General features: G+C 44.2%; 1 protein-coding gene across 1 annotated transcript in view; it reads left to right on the top strand.

Annotated features, from left to right (window-relative positions):
• The window catches only part of LOC126092516 (uncharacterized protein K02A2.6-like), a 160,929-nt gene extending 147,204 nt beyond the window's left edge, over positions 1 to 13,725 (top strand). The window contains exon 2 of the mRNA XM_049908143.1: positions 13,632 to 13,725. The gene's annotated coding sequence lies outside the window, so the exon portion shown is untranslated. The remainder of the gene's footprint in view (positions 1 to 13,631) is intronic.
• Positions 13,726 to 15,798: the final 2,073 nt, after the last annotated feature.

Below are 15,798 nucleotides of genomic sequence, written 5' to 3'. Positions count from 1 at the left end.
ACCTGATAAACAAAGTAAGAGCCTACGGAATATCAGACCAGCTGTGTGGCTGAATTGAAGAGTTTTTAGCAGAAAGACCACAGCATGTTGTTCTCAATGGGGAGACGTCTACAGACGTTAAAGTAACCTCTGCCGTGCCACAGGGGAGTGTTATGGGACCATTGCTTTACACAATTATATATAAATGACCTCAATGCGGCTTTTCGCGGATGATGCTGTAGTATACAGAGAAGTTGCAGCATTAGAAAATTTTAGCGAAATGCAGGAAGATCTGCAGCGGATAGGCACTTGGTGCAGTGAGTGGCAACTGACCCTTAACATAGACAAATGTAACGTATTGCGAATACATGGAAAGAAGGATCATTTATTGTATGATTATATGATAGCGAAACAAACACTGGTAGCAGTTACTTCTGTAAAATACCTGAGAGTATGCGTGTGGAACGATTTGAAGCGTAATGATCATACAAAATTAATTGTTGGTAAGACGGGTACCAGGTTGAGATTCATTGAGAGAGTCCTTAGGAAATGTGGTCCATCAACAAAGGAGGTGGCTTACAAAACACTCGTTCGACCTATACTTGAGTGTCGCTCATCAGTGTGGGATCCGTACCAGGTCGGGTTGACAGAGGAGATAGAGAAGATCCAAAGAAGAGCGGCGCGTTTTGTCACAGGGTTATTTGGTAAGCGTGATAGCGTTACGCAGATGTTTAACAAACTCAAGTGGCAGACTCTGCAAGAGAGGCGCTCTGCATCGCGGTGTAGCTTGCTGTCCAGGTTTCGAGAGGGTGCGTTTCTCTATGAGGTATCGAATATATTGCTTACCCCTACTTATACCTCCCGAGAAGAACACGAATGTAAAATTAGGGCGATTCGAGCGCGCACGGAGGCTTTCCGGCAGTCGTTCTTCCCGCGAACCATACGCGACTGGAACCGGAAAGGGAGGTAATGACAGTGGCATGTAAAGCGCCCTCCGCCACACACCGTTGGGTGGCTTGCGGAGTATAAATGTAGAAGTAGATGTAGGTGTAGAATAGTAGTAATGCGTGAAATACATCATATGTAATAAATAGTAAAAGAAGAAGTTATAACCATGATGGCAGGCGACGACGATGAATGAAGTGGGTGTTGTAACTGCACGAACGTCAACTGCTAAGGGGAGCAATGCAGTTGTTGCTTAAATACGAGATGCTCCGCACACTGCATAAACATTTACGTCAGCGATAGCCAATCAGGCATACAAGACGTAAAACAGTTATTACAGTAATGCATATACAGAGTGGTTACACGACAGCCAATAACAAATCAAGAAATGGATACAATACGTTATATGAAGGAACTGCTATAAACAGCATTTCGTGAATATATGATAAAAACAGATATAGAACAGATAATGAATCACAATCAGGTAGAGTACGCTGATAGCCATCTGTGTGGATTTATCGCAATTTCGTAAAATATATGCCAGCGAAGATAATGGTCAACCGTCTGTTTCTATCCTTTTTTAAAGTACTTTTAATCAAACCGCTGGTCGCTACGAGAAATGTTCTCAAATATTATTTATCTATGTATACATTTTCGTACCACTTCAATATGGACATGAACTACATTTAAGTAGATTGATCACATCATAGAAGAATACATTTTAAAGCATGTCTTGCAAAATAATCCATGTTGTGACTTGTATCGAAGCTCTCAGATAGTGTAGAGGCCTTTCCTCTGTTTTGCTCGCCTTGGCTTTATATACCCGGAAGCGAAGAAACCCCAGGTAGATTTCGCGTTCCTTGACTTCCAGAGGGCTTTCGATACAATTCCGCACTGCCCCCTAATGAGCAAAATACGAGATCATGGAATATCAGTCCAACTGTGTCGTTGGATTGAAAAGTTTCTAGCAAACAGAACAGGTTATTACTTCATATATACAAATGATCTAGTAGGTAACATCGGAAGTTTCATATGGCTTTTCGCGGATGACGCATAGTAGCGAAATGCAGAAATATATGCAGAGGATCGATGCTTCGTACAGGGAGTGGCAGCTAACTCTCAACATGAACAACTGTAACGTATTGAGAAAAGGTAGCCAGAAAGACCATTTACTGTATGGTTACAAAACTGGAGAGCAATCATTGCAAGCAGTTACTTCAATAAAATATCTAAGACTACGCGTACGAAGCGACTGGAAGTGCAACGACTACATAAAATACATCGCAACTCAGATGCCAGACTGAGATTCGTTGGAAGAAACCTCAGCAAATGTAGCCCATCAACAAACGAAGTAGCTTACAAAAAAATGGTTCAAATGGCTCTCAGCACTATGGGACTTAACAGCTGAGGTCATCAGTCCCCTAGAACTTAGAACTAATTAAACCTAACTCACCTAAGGACATCACACACATCCATGCCCGAGGCAGGATTCGAACCTGCGATCGTAGCGGGCACGCAGTTCCAGACTGAAGCGCCTAGAACCGCACGGCCACTCCGGCCGGCAAGCAGCTTACAAGACACTCGTTCCTTCAGTACGTGAATATTGCTCGTCAGTTTGGGACCCGTACCATAGTGGACCGATAGACGAAACAGAGAAGAGGAAATAGAGGCAATGCGCCGCCAAACACCACTTTTGGATGGTGTTATTGAAATACACAACATCAGCAGACGTCGTACCTAACACCCAATTGTCGAAAACTTTCAATCAAGTACGAATAATAATTGAGCTTGATCCTTTTAGACTTCTTTTCGAGAGGGGGAACCACAACGAATTTGAATTAATTCAATAAATTGATTAAATTTACTTTCTGCAAGATCAGAAGTTGACATAGACAAAAACTAAATCAATTGCATACCATCACTTTCATATCCGTTCTGTGGCTTCTCAATAGCTGACATTTGTGGTGCTGTCGTTGCTGTTGCCTCTAAATATCGGTAACTGATTCACTTCGAACTACAGTTATTCCAGTATTCTCAGCAAACTCACTCATGAAGAAAAAGCAGTCTTCTCGTCTTAAAATTAGATTCAAACGCAAATAACTTACTTCTACACAAATGAACGATTCACCTTTCTTGACAGAAAAATAAATTACTTCTCACAGTCAGAGATATTGTAGGTTAGAAATCAAAACCACATATAATTTGAGACTTTTATTTAGTTGACTTACAGTCGGAAGTAACAAGTCTACCCGGAAAACAAACAATACACATCGAACTCTCAATTAGTTACCCTTCCAAGGAATAAACAATGCGTTTCTCTGGCCAGGCTCTTGTTCCCACAATGTGCTTTGTTTGAACGTCGTCTTTACAATAACATCAGTGTTGATCGTAAGCGGCAAAGAGAAGAATAAAAATTGCACTAACTACGACTAAAAAGTTTGCTTGCGTGGCCATCCTCCGCACCAAGCACAGAAATACTTGTTTTGTAAATAAAACCACCTTTTCTTGCTGGAAATTATTTTGTTCCTCCCACGCCTTTTTCTTGCTCTAAGGCGTTCTTAGAAAAGTTGGCACACGTGAGGCAATATTGACCCTATGACTTATCATAGAAGATAGATTAAGGAAAGGCAAACCTACGTTTCTAGCATTTGTGTATCTAGAGAAAGCTTTTGAGAATGCTGGTTGGAATACTCTCTTTCAAATTCTGAATTTGGCAGGGATAAAATACAGAGGGCGAAAGGCTATTTACAATTTGTACAGAAACCAGGTGGCAGTTATAAGAGTCGAGGAGCATGAAAGGAAAGCAGTGGTTGGGAAGGAAGTAAGACAGGGTTGTAGCCTATCGGTGATGTTATTCAATCTGTATATTAAGCAAGCAGTACAGAAAACAAAATAAAAATTTGGAATAAAAATTAAAGCCCAGGTACAATAAACAAAAACTTTGAGGTTTGTCGATGACACCGTAATTCTGTCAGCAAAGGACCTGGATGAACAGCTGAACGGAATGGACAGTGTCCTAAAAGGGGGTTACAAGATGAAAATCAACTAAAGGAAAACGAGGATAATGAAATGCAGTCGAGTTAAATCAGCTGATGCTGAGGGAATTCGGTTGGAAAGTAAGACACTTAAGCCAATAGGTGAGTTTTGCTATTGGGGGAACAAAATAACTGAGGATGGTCGAAGTAGAGATGATATAAAACGTCGACTGGCGATGGCAAGGAAAGCATTTCTGAAGAAGAGAAATTTGTTAATATTGTGTATAGATTTAAGTATCAGGAAGTCTTTTGTGAAAGCATTTGTATGTAGTGCAGCCATGTATGGAATTGAAACATTGACGATGAACTGTTTAGACAAGAAGAGAATAGAAGCTTTCAAAATGTGTTGCTACAAAAGAATGAGGGGATACTGAATAGAAATGGGGAGAAGAGGAAATTGTGGCACAACCTGACAAAAAGAAGGACTGGTTGGTAGGACACATTCTGATGCATCAAGGGATCGTCAAGTTAGTATTGGAAGGAAGCGTGGAGGGTAAAAGTCGTAGAGGGAGACCAGGGGATGAATACACTAAAGAGATTCAGAAGGATGTTGGTTGCAGTAGTTACTCGGAGATGAACAAGCTTGCACAGGATGGAGTAGCATGGAGAGCTGCATCAAACCAGTCTCTGGACTGAAGACCACAACAACAACAACAAGGCGTCTTCAGTGGGATCTATAAAGATACAGTTTTGTTATTTTTAAATTATCAAACAGTTCACGTCGCGTTTATGTAAATAAGTAACTACTTACAGATCGCTGTGATATGCGTTTCCTCTCATCTGTGTGGAGGTCGCACTACCACTATATTCTGCTTATGTGTCGGAAATAAAGTGGAAGTGCTACCTCTAGGCGAGATAAGAGGAAACACAGATCACAGCAGACTGTAAGTAATAACTTATTTACATAAAAAAGCGAAGTGAACTCTTTGATAATTTAAAAACAACAAAACTGTATCGGTATAGATCCTACTGAAGACGCCTTAAAAACAAGAAAAAGGCGAATCGCGTCTGGCGAAAATAAATTAAGTTGCAGCAAGAAAACGCGGGTTCATTTACAAAACAAGTAACTACCACTACATTTTCGTTTGCAATACTGTTCGCCCATCTTTTGGTTTGTTACGTAAAATTAAATTCATTTATTTTATTTGAAAGAGAGTGCGGTAACACACGCCGACATGAATTTCTACCGCGCGATGGCCTTCGCCTGGTGGACAACAGGGGACAACTCGATGATTGGTGGCTGCGCTGAAGATGCTCCCGTGGTCGTGTTACTGCACTCTTCGCACAACATGAAACAGACACAAAACGAAGCATTTAAATACATATTTGCAATGTTACAGACACACAAATAACACTGACGTAATCTTAGTAGATATCTAACGCTATGCTCGTGGAATAGAGACGAACTCAGACCGTATGTCCCTAGAATATTCAGCCAGAAATAGCCAGCCTAGAAAAGCCATTCAAAAGTCAGCTTCCTTCTACGTAGATCTCGCGAAAACACCCTGAAGATAAAACCAGAGCAATTTGAGCTCACAGAGACTTACCAGCAATCTTTCTTCCGGCGAACTACACGGAACTGGAACAGGAAAACGTGAAAGTGGTACTGGTACACAAAGTACTCTCCGTTACACACTCCGAGGTGGCTTGCGGAGTACAGACGTAGATACAGATTGAGATGTAGGGGTGTCAAGTCATGGCGTTAGCCACAATATTGCTGAACCTCTGCCTATCAGTCTGTTGATTAACCTTCTATTTGTGTACCGGCACTCACTTCTTATGACAGCAAGAGGAAGGTGTGTTCTATCCCATTGGAACACAACGGTATCATCCAGCGCCCACTTGCCTGCAGTAGATCTGATCCAGTATATCAGGGTAAATGTATCATATAATTCTCTCAATTGCAAAAATGAGGGGTCCATCATAACCAGTAGCCATGGCGAATCCAAGCTACATATTTACTTCTGGTGTGTATCTTGGCCATTCAGCGATAGCTTGAAATGGATCATTGAGCCATATACGACGATAATGCTTCTTAGCTCTTTTGCAGATGTGGAGTGTGGCCACATCAGTAAACAGCTCTTGTGGTGCAGCTTCAATGAAACTGTGATACGGAGTTTGGCGAGCTGCGTAATCTTCGCAGTCTATTTTTGAGCCTTTTTCCAGTAGCGTAAAATGTGCAAATTTCAAAATCATTGATTTTGTTGATTCCAGTTAAGTGGAACTTATTGGCAAGTAATTGAATGTTTGCTCTTGTTGATGCTGGCTTGTGAAATTCCCGAGTGAACCCCTATTGCACCTCCAGATAAGACTGTGCATTTACAACAGCCACACACTCTTGTATCGAACGCATCACTCTTGATTGTCCCGAGAAATAAGATAGATTCCAATTATGTATTACATAAAATCGTGCGTTATTTCTTAGAAATGGATGGAGACTCTACGCCCAGCCTGTGCAGGGACCGAAAGGTTATTTACAACTTCTACAGTAATCACACTGCAGTTATAAGAGTCGAAGGTCATGAAAGGGTAGTCATAGATGAGAACGGAGTGAGACCGGGTTGTAGCCAATCCCCGATATTATGTAATCAGTGCTTTGAGCAAGTTTTGAAAGAAATCATGGAGAAATGTGGAAATTCAGGGAGAAGAAATAAAAACTTGGTAATGAGTCCGTCTATAAGTCTGTGCCGTTATTCGCTGGACTGACACCACAGCTTTGTGATTCCTTCATTTTTCGTTATTCATTAGTTTTTCTTCTGTTAGAAGTTTGATTATTGCGACAAGGAACTTACATGTCAATAACAGTTCGCTTTGGCCATTTTCAAGACTAATCAATATGGAGTATCAAGTGGACAAAAATGAACGCTTTCGACACATTTTACTCCTCGAGTTTAATCGAGTGTCTGCTCCTGCAGAGGGTAAGAGAGGAATCTGAGGCGTTTATTGCAAGGAAAGTGTTGCTCGAGAAAGAAAATTCGACTTGTGTGATGAGTCACTTTGTCGAAGACCTCTTTTTTGATGAAAACCGCGTAACTCTCTCGGCTGACATTTATCTCGCCTAAAAGACGATAACTGGCACAAATTGTGGAATGCGATTACAGAACCATCGTACACCATTTATATTCTTTGGGCAAACCGCAAAAATTGGTTACGTGTGTGCCACATGTTTTATGCAACTTCTACAAAACTCAGTGAATATGTTCGTCTTCCCTGGTCCGTTAATGTTCGACTTGTAAGCAGACGCCATTCCATGGGGACTATGTTACAGGGAACCAAAAATGTTGCCTGTGTATGAACTTAAAGAAGAGGGAAGAACGGCTCAAACCCCCCAGAAACGCAACAATCTGAGCGACGGATGGACACCTTCGAAAAATCGTGTTGAGCGTTCTGTGGGCGTCAACTGGCATTCTTCATCACAAATTGCTACCAAGAAATGTAGCGAAAAAAGCTGCTGAATACTGAACATCTGGGACGACTACCTGCTGCTATAGAAAGCATAACACCCGATAAACTTATGTTGTCACCCTAAGATACTTGAAACGTCCCCTTAGAAAAATTTTACATGACTGTGCTTAAACTGACACACAATATTTCCAGCGCAACGCAATCTGACTTTCAGAAATCCCCACAAAAGAATGGCCCTGACTAACATTAACCTATACCTTTCACAAATCACTTACCTCACAAAAATCTTCATTACTCGAACTACAGCAATACAGATTCAAACTACGGAAAGCACTAACTACTGATAGGCATAGTTAGCAAATGAAAGAATTTTGTAGAGAACAAACAATGTATTTACCTTAATAGTCATAATATATATATCAGTTCATGACATCCAGTATAACAAATTTCAAAACTCCGCCATCTCTCTCCCCACATCCAGCACTGCTGGCGGCTCACCTTCAACTGCGCAACGCTACGCGCTGTTCACATCCAGCTGCCGCTGCCCAACACTACAATGCCAGACAACAATGCAAACTAGCCACAGACTGCACACAGCACAGCCAGTGATTTTCATATAGAGCGCTACGTAACGTTGCCAATTAGAAAACATAAACAGCCTACTTACATAAAGAAAACATAAACAGCCTACTTACATACTGTACTGCTGCGTACGGTAAGAATCACCACAAATGATCTTGGTTGGGAACCACGTTACTCCCCACCCCCACCCCACCACACACACATTTCACCAGATTTATCCCCATGTGATTATCATCTTTCCTCGTTTCTCTCTAACAACATTAAGGGGCTCCGGAAAGGCTCAAAATCATGAAAAGTTCAATTTTTACTTTCTTGCGTTTTCTGAATCTGCAGACTATTACCTTTTAATAGATATATAATTTATTCAATTCCGAAGACTACAACTATTTTTAAATTTTTTTTTGAAATGTGTTCTACATGGGCGTGACCCACTGTGGCGCTGTTAAACTGCTGTCAAATGGTGTTATTATTAACGTCCGTGTTCATCAGGTACATTTTAGTGATGTGAGATAAAGTATGCGTTGTGGCTAACCTGTGATGGTTCAATATATATCGCTGGTGTGATTGTCGATTGTTTCATGTTTATTTACTCTGTCGTTATCTCGAAAATATTCTTAATTAATTCTGTTTCTTGAGTCTCTGTTTTGTTGAAGTATAATAATGAGTAAAAGTAAAGTTGCTGTTGCGACTTTCAATGATGGCAACATTGTAAGGTGCAAGGTATTTATAAATATGGGAATGAAGATAGGTTCTAACATGGTACGAGCGTTGCTTGCTTTAGACAAGGAACGCCTTCGGGCTGTAGACAGGGCTGTAAAGAGTCTAGAAGTACAAGCAAGAGTAAACAGGAAGAGGAACAAGAGGAAGCTGGAGGAGGAGTTTGCAGAGGATGAAGATAATCCATCCTATGGACCTGGAATGCACTAAAAAGTTAATCCAATCTTTGTCGCTCGATTCCCAAAACTTTTATTTTCTCATACTAATTACATGTTTTCTAAAGATCTTCCAAACATATTTGTTTCAAACTTTCAGTAAATGTTACACAGTACCTTCTGCATAATTTAACACAGCCTTTTTCCAAAAAACTGTATATTTTTGAATATATAAATAAAAAATTGCAAAAAATGTTGTGAATTTTGATTACAATTGAAAAAAATCATCTTTAATAACTGAACTAAAATTTTGTAAAATCCCTGTGTTAAGTTGTAGCCCATATTTCAATAAATAATCTGTAAAAAGTTCAACTTCCTACCTCAAATACTTTGTGAGGAAAGATGTAATTTATAAGTGTTATTTTAACATTGCAAGTATAGGGCGTTCCGGAGCCCCTTAAGGGATAAGTGTTTCATGACGAACTTTTCTTAGCAAATAGCTAACAGATTTCTTCAACTCGAAACCACAAACCATTCTTCAATCTGGAGAGCGCTGAGAATACCGGGCGCTGGGCGCGTGTGTTCCGAGCACACTGTCCAGCACGCGGTGTTAAAAAGGGCGGCTCTGGAGCCATACAGCCAATCGTGTTCCACTGTTGCCCCAGACTCATCGTGAATTACGAAGGTCGTTCGATAGTAAGTGTCACACATTCTTTTCCCCTGAAAGCAGGTTAGCTTTATTCAGGATTTCAGTACACCTTCCTATTCCCCACTCTTTTCGCTACAGAAACATATTTTTCAACATAGTCTCCGGTCAATGCGACGGCCTCACCGTACCTTACTGGGAAGCCCTGTATGCCTGCATTCCACTATAATGTTCGACCTCGGAGCCAACGTCTTGCTGCATCAATAGCCACCCCTTCGTCCACATACTGCTTGCGCGGTGTGCATCCTACACTGGGCCAAACAGTGGGAAGTCGAACGTGCGAGACCTAGACCACAAGGTGGATGAGGAAGAACAGTGCAATTAAACTGGGAGGCCCTGCATCCCTGCATTCCACTACAACGGTCGACCTCGGAGTCAACGTCTTGTTGCATCAATAAGCTCCCCGTCGTCCACGTACTGCTTCCCGTCGGGTGCATCCTTCACTGGGCCAAATAGAAGGAAGCTGAAAATGTGAGCCCGCATCTCGTGGTCGTGCGGTAGCGTTCTCGCTTCCCACGCCCGGGTTCCCGTGTTCGATTCCCGGCGGGGTCAGGGATTTTCTCTGCCTCGTGATGGCTGGGTGTTGTGTGCTGTCCTTAGGTTAGTTAGGTTTAAGTAGTTCTAAGTTCTAGGGGACTGATGACCATAGATGTTAAGTCCCATAGTGCTCAGAGCAATTTGAACCATTTCTTTTTTTGAAAATGTGAGATCCAGACCGTAAAGTGGATGAGGAAGAACAGCGCAATGAAGTTTTGTGGGCTCTTCTCGGGTGCGCAGACTTGGGTCACGCCTTGATTTATGGCGCAGAAGCCTTTTCTTTAAATTCTTGAGGGTAACACAGTATACTTCAGAGTTGATCGTTGCACCATGAGGGAGCACATCGAACAGAACATCTCCTTCAGAGACCTAGAAGCCCGTCTACGTCTACATCTACATTTATACTCCGCAAGCCACCCAACAGTGTGTGGCGGAGGGCACTTTACGTGCCACTGTCATTACTTCCCTTCCCTGTTCCAGTTGCGTATGGTTCGCAGGAAGAGCGACTGCCGGAAAACCTCCGTGCGCGCCCGAATCGCTCTAATTTTACATTCGTCATCTTCTCTGGAGGTATAAGTAGGGGGAAGCAATATATTCGATACCTCATCCAGAAACGCACCCTCTCGAAACCTGGACAGCAAGCTACACCGCGATGCAGAGCACCTCTCTTGCAGAGTCTGCCACTTGAGTTTGCTAAACATCTGCGTAACGCTATCACGCTTACCAAATAACCCTGTGACGAAACGCGCAGCTCTTCTTTGGATCTTCTCTGTCTCCTCCGTCAACCCGACCTGGTACGGATCCCACACTGATGAGCAATACTCTAGGTCGAACGAGTGTTTTGTAAACCACCTCCTTTGTTGATGGACTACATTTTCTAAGGACTCTCTCAATGAATCTCAACCTGGTACCCGTCTTACCAACAATTAATTTTATATGGTCACTCCACATCCAATCGTTCCGCACGCATACTCCCAGGTATTTTACAGAAGTAACTGCATCAGTGTTTGTTTCGCTATCATATAATCATACAATAAAGGATCCTTTTTTCTATGTATTCGCAATACATTACATTTGTCTATGTTAAGGGTCAGTTGCCACTCCCTGCACCAAGTGCCTATCCGCTGCAGATCCGCCATGGCTTTAACGGCTGAGAGTGCGGGTCTGGGCTTTTTATCCACAGGAGGGGTGTAGTCACACCACGCCATGGACTGCCGGTTTGTTTCCAGTTCGAAGTGTTGAATCCATGTTTCACCACCTGTGACGATGTTCGACAGAAAATTGTCCCGATCAGCCTCGTAACGTGCAAGATATTCTGCACGGATGGACCTCCGCTGCTGTTTACGGTCTCCTGTGAGACAACGGGAAACCCAGCGGGGACACACCTTTCAGTACAACTGGTGGGCGAATATGCCATCACTGCCAACGGAGAGGTCCAGTTGTGAAGCTAGGTCTCTGAGTGATCCGCCGATCACATCGAATGAGAGCGTCTGCGAGGTGCAACATTGCAGGAGTCGCAGGTTAATGCAACGCGGCACGCACCGCCACGCGGTAGATAGAAAGAGTATGCACGACCCTGTTGCCATGATGACAGACGCCTCGTACAACGACTCACCGTGCTTTTGTTCACTACCAAGTCCCTCTAGACATTCTGCAATCGCCTATGAATGTCTGCGATACTCTGCTTTTCCGCCAAATAAATTCTCTGACCGCTCCCTGCTTGGAACACACCTCCGTTACAGACGTCATTTTGAGAACTGTGAGAAGCGCCGCCACCAATCAGAACTTTATGAAGCTATAGGGTCTGAAGCGGGAATATTCCATGATATCCTACAACAAATTCTGCGTTTTTTTAACCGAAAAAAATGTGTGTCCTTACTTACTGCATGCCCCTCGTCTACACAATGATGAGCGAAAACATTTTACAGGCGCTGACAATGAAGATTGAACGCCGTCTTAATCATACGTGTTACTCACAAGGAGCTTATTGTTACGGTCCAGTGCCTGGAATCGATCATTTCGGACACGTCGAAGCTAGCCGTCCATTCGAGGGCACTGTCGTGAGTATCTGTCGAAGATATTTAAAGCATGGGGATACAACGTGAAAGCGACAAGGTGTTGGACATGCAAGCTTCATCGCAGTACGCGGAGCTCAGAGGCTTGCTCTCTCTGTGACGCAGGACAGGCGGCAGATTAGACAACCGAGTGCAGTGGAGGTGCGCGTACGTTTTGGAACACAGTTGGACGTTTGGCTCCATGACAGGAGTTAGACTGTCTTCTCGAATGTCGTCGCTGACAGACTGTCCCGTTTAGCTAAATATCGATACATCACACTGTGGTATCAACGTTCGATGCCACACTTGTTAGGGGTTGCAGCTATCGACCGCGGTCCGTACTAGTATCGGTGGACCCGCGAGTCGAGACCAGCGCCGCTAGCGCCGCTCCGCGGCTTGTAACAAGTCTCTAGCGCGCGCTGTCAACTGTTGCTCGGGGCGTCAAATAGGAAAGTACACTACTGGCCATTAAAATTGCTACACCAAGAAGATGACGTGCTACAGACGCGAAATCTAACCGACAGGAAGACGATGCTGTGATATGCAAGTGATTAGCTTTTCAGAGCATCCACACAAGGTTGGCGCCGGTGGCGATACCTACAACGTGCTGACAAGAGGAAAGTTTCAAACCGATTTCTCATACACAAACAGCAGTTGACCGGCGTTGCCTGGTGTGAAACATTGTTGTGATGCCTCGCGAAAGGAGGAGAAATGCGTACCATCACGTAGCCGACTTTGGTAAAGGTCGGATTGTAGCCTATAGGGATTGGGGTTTATCGTATCGCGACATTGCTGCTCGCATTGGTCGAGATCCAACGACTGTTAGCACAATATGGAATCAGTGGGTTCAGGAGGGTATTACGGAACGCCGTGCTGCATCCCAACGGCCTCGCATCAGTAGCAGTCGAGATGACAGGCATCTTATCAGCATGGCTGTAACGGACCGTGCAGCCACGTCTCGATCACTGACTCAACAGATGAGGACGTTTGCAAGACACAACCATCTGCACGAAAAGTTCGACGACGTTTGCAGTAGCATGGACTATCGGCTCGGAGACCATGGCTGCGGTTTCCCTTGACGCTGCATCACAGACAGGAGCGTTTGCGATGGTGTACTCAACGACGAACCTGGGTGAACGAATGCCAAACGTAATTTTTCCGATGAATCCAGGTTCCGTTTACAGTATCATGATGGTCGCATCCGTGTTTGGCGACATCGTGGTGAACGCACATTGGAAGCGTATATTTGTCATCGCCATACTGGTGTACCACCCGGCGTGATGGTATGGGGTGGCATTGGTTACACGTCTCGGTCATCTCTAGTTCGCATTGACGGCACTTTGCACAGTGCACGTTACATTTCAGATGTGTTACGACCCGTGGCTCTACCCTTCATTCGATCCCTGCGAAACCGTACATTTCAGCAGGATAATGCACGACCGCAGGTTGCAGGTCCTGTAGGGGCCTTTCTGGATACAGAAAATGTGGTGTCACCGCCAGACACCACACTTGCTAGGTGGTAGCTTAAATCGGCCGCGGTCCATTAGTACGTGTCGGACCCGCGTGTCGCCACTGTCAGTACTTGCAGACCTAGCGCCACCACATGGCAGGTCTAGAAAGAAGTTGTACGGACGACATTGCTAGCGACTAGACGTACGAAGCCTTCCTCTCATTTGCCGAGAGACAGTTAGAATAGCCTTCAGCTAAGTCCATAGCTACGACCTAGCAAGGCGCAGTTAACCATATCTGGAGAGAGTCTTACTTGTATTCACCATAGAGATGTACCACACAAGAGAATAAAGTTAAGTATATGAGACGCTCCGTACTTTTCTTATTAGCATTCATTGAGCATCCTGTTTCAGACTTCACGATATTCTGGGTGAGCTTATAGCGTGCATAACGGCCCCCTCAAAATAACACTGTGTCGGCACTTCTGTCGACACATCACATTGGCGACGAGGAAAAGTGACGCGCCCACGTTGCAGTCCTTTTGATAGTAACTTGCTCTGATTTGATTTGCTTGTGTCATGGCTTCGCCACAATCTCCAGATGTACTGTCCGAATTTTATCGCTTGCAGAATCAGCAGACGCAGGCGTTATTGGATGCCCTGGGACAGCTCGTCCAGGGTCAACGTGCGCTGCAAAACGATGCGGCCGCTTCATCGCTACCGCAGCCACAACATGCAGTTGCACCGCAGTTTCGCCAGTTTGACCAAACTCAGGAGAGCTGGCCGGAATGGTCTCGCCAGTTTGGATTCCATCTCGCCACCTACAGAATTCAAGGTAACGAGCGGCAGCCTCACTTATTGTCTTGTGTCGGCGTGCAAACGTACCGTGTGATAGTGAAATTGTTTCCCCGACGCGACGTAGCAACTCTATCCTACGACGAAATTGTGTCGGCTTTAGATGCCTATTTCAAAGAAACAGTTAATGTAGTTGCAAAAAGGTATACGTTCTTTCGTACAAAACGTACGGCCGGTCAAACTAATAGGGAGTGGGTTGCAACTTTGCAAGGCCTTACTAGGGACTGCGCATTTGAATGTGACTGTGGCCTTCCTTATTCAGATACAATGGTGCGTGATGCAATAGCACAGAACGTTTCTGATGTTCGTATACGGGAACAGATTTTGAAACTAGTCAATCCCTCCCTTCAACAAGTGATAGACATATTGGATAGGCAAGACACACTTGACTTTGCTCAGGCATCATTTGAAACTTCGCCAGCTGTGTGTCGCATTAACCGGTCCGCCGGGCGCGCTGCAAGGAACTGTAAACAGCCTTCGCGCACGCCAAGTGCAAAAACACGTGTCCCGCGAAAGCGAGCAAATGCAGTGCTGAAATCATGCCCGCGGTGTGCAACTCGACATTCGCGTGAGAATTGCCCGTCACGCCAAGCTATTTGCTTTTTCTGTAATAAGAAAGGACATGTTCAAAGTGTTTGCCAGAAAAAGCTTAGATCGGACACTACCAACCTTTCCAGGCCCTTTGCTTCGCGCCGGAATCAAACCAAGGACACTCAGGCTCGGGAACCTTCGCCCATGGACATTCATGTAGTTAATGCCACTCCGCCCAGTGTTCCTCTCTCTAACAGTGACTGTGTTCGTCTCACAAAAAGTGTGCGTCGACGTCGACAGCCATCCCGTCACGTCGCACGTGATTCTGTACCAGTGTCTGTTCAAGTTGCACAAAACAGTCGCTCTTGTCGTCAGCAGGACAATAAACTTTTTGTAGATTTGGACTTTGCCGGACAAGTGATACCATTCCAGCTCGATACCGGAGCTGCAGTTTCATTGCTCAATCACGCCACGTACAAACAACTGGGCGCCCCGCCGTTGCGTGCCGCGAAAGTTCAGCTCACTAGTTATTCAGGACAGCATATCCCTGTGTTAGGACAGTGCAGCCTTCTTGCAACATACAAGGGACAAACAAAACTTGTGTCGTTTTACGTTCTTCGTTCTTCTGCTGCAGTGAACTTGTTTGGTTTAGATTTATTTCAGTTGTTTAACTTGTCTATCGTAAATCAGGTCCTATCAGTGAACCAGACTGTGCCTTCCGCCAGTGTTTCTCGACTATGTGAGGAATTTGCAGACATTTTTGCACCGGGCCTTGGTTGCGCTAAGAACTATGAAGCACATTTGGAACTCAAAGTCAACGCGCAACCGAAATTTTTCAGAGCGCGCAAT

Source organism: Schistocerca cancellata, chromosome 7 (genome assembly GCF_023864275.1).
Source record: "Schistocerca cancellata isolate TAMUIC-IGC-003103 chromosome 7, iqSchCanc2.1, whole genome shotgun sequence".
Lineage (NCBI taxonomy): Eukaryota > Metazoa > Arthropoda > Insecta > Orthoptera > Acrididae > Schistocerca > Schistocerca cancellata.
The sequence above is the reverse complement of the archived record's forward strand: the minus strand, read 5'-3'. Positions and strand labels throughout refer to the sequence as shown.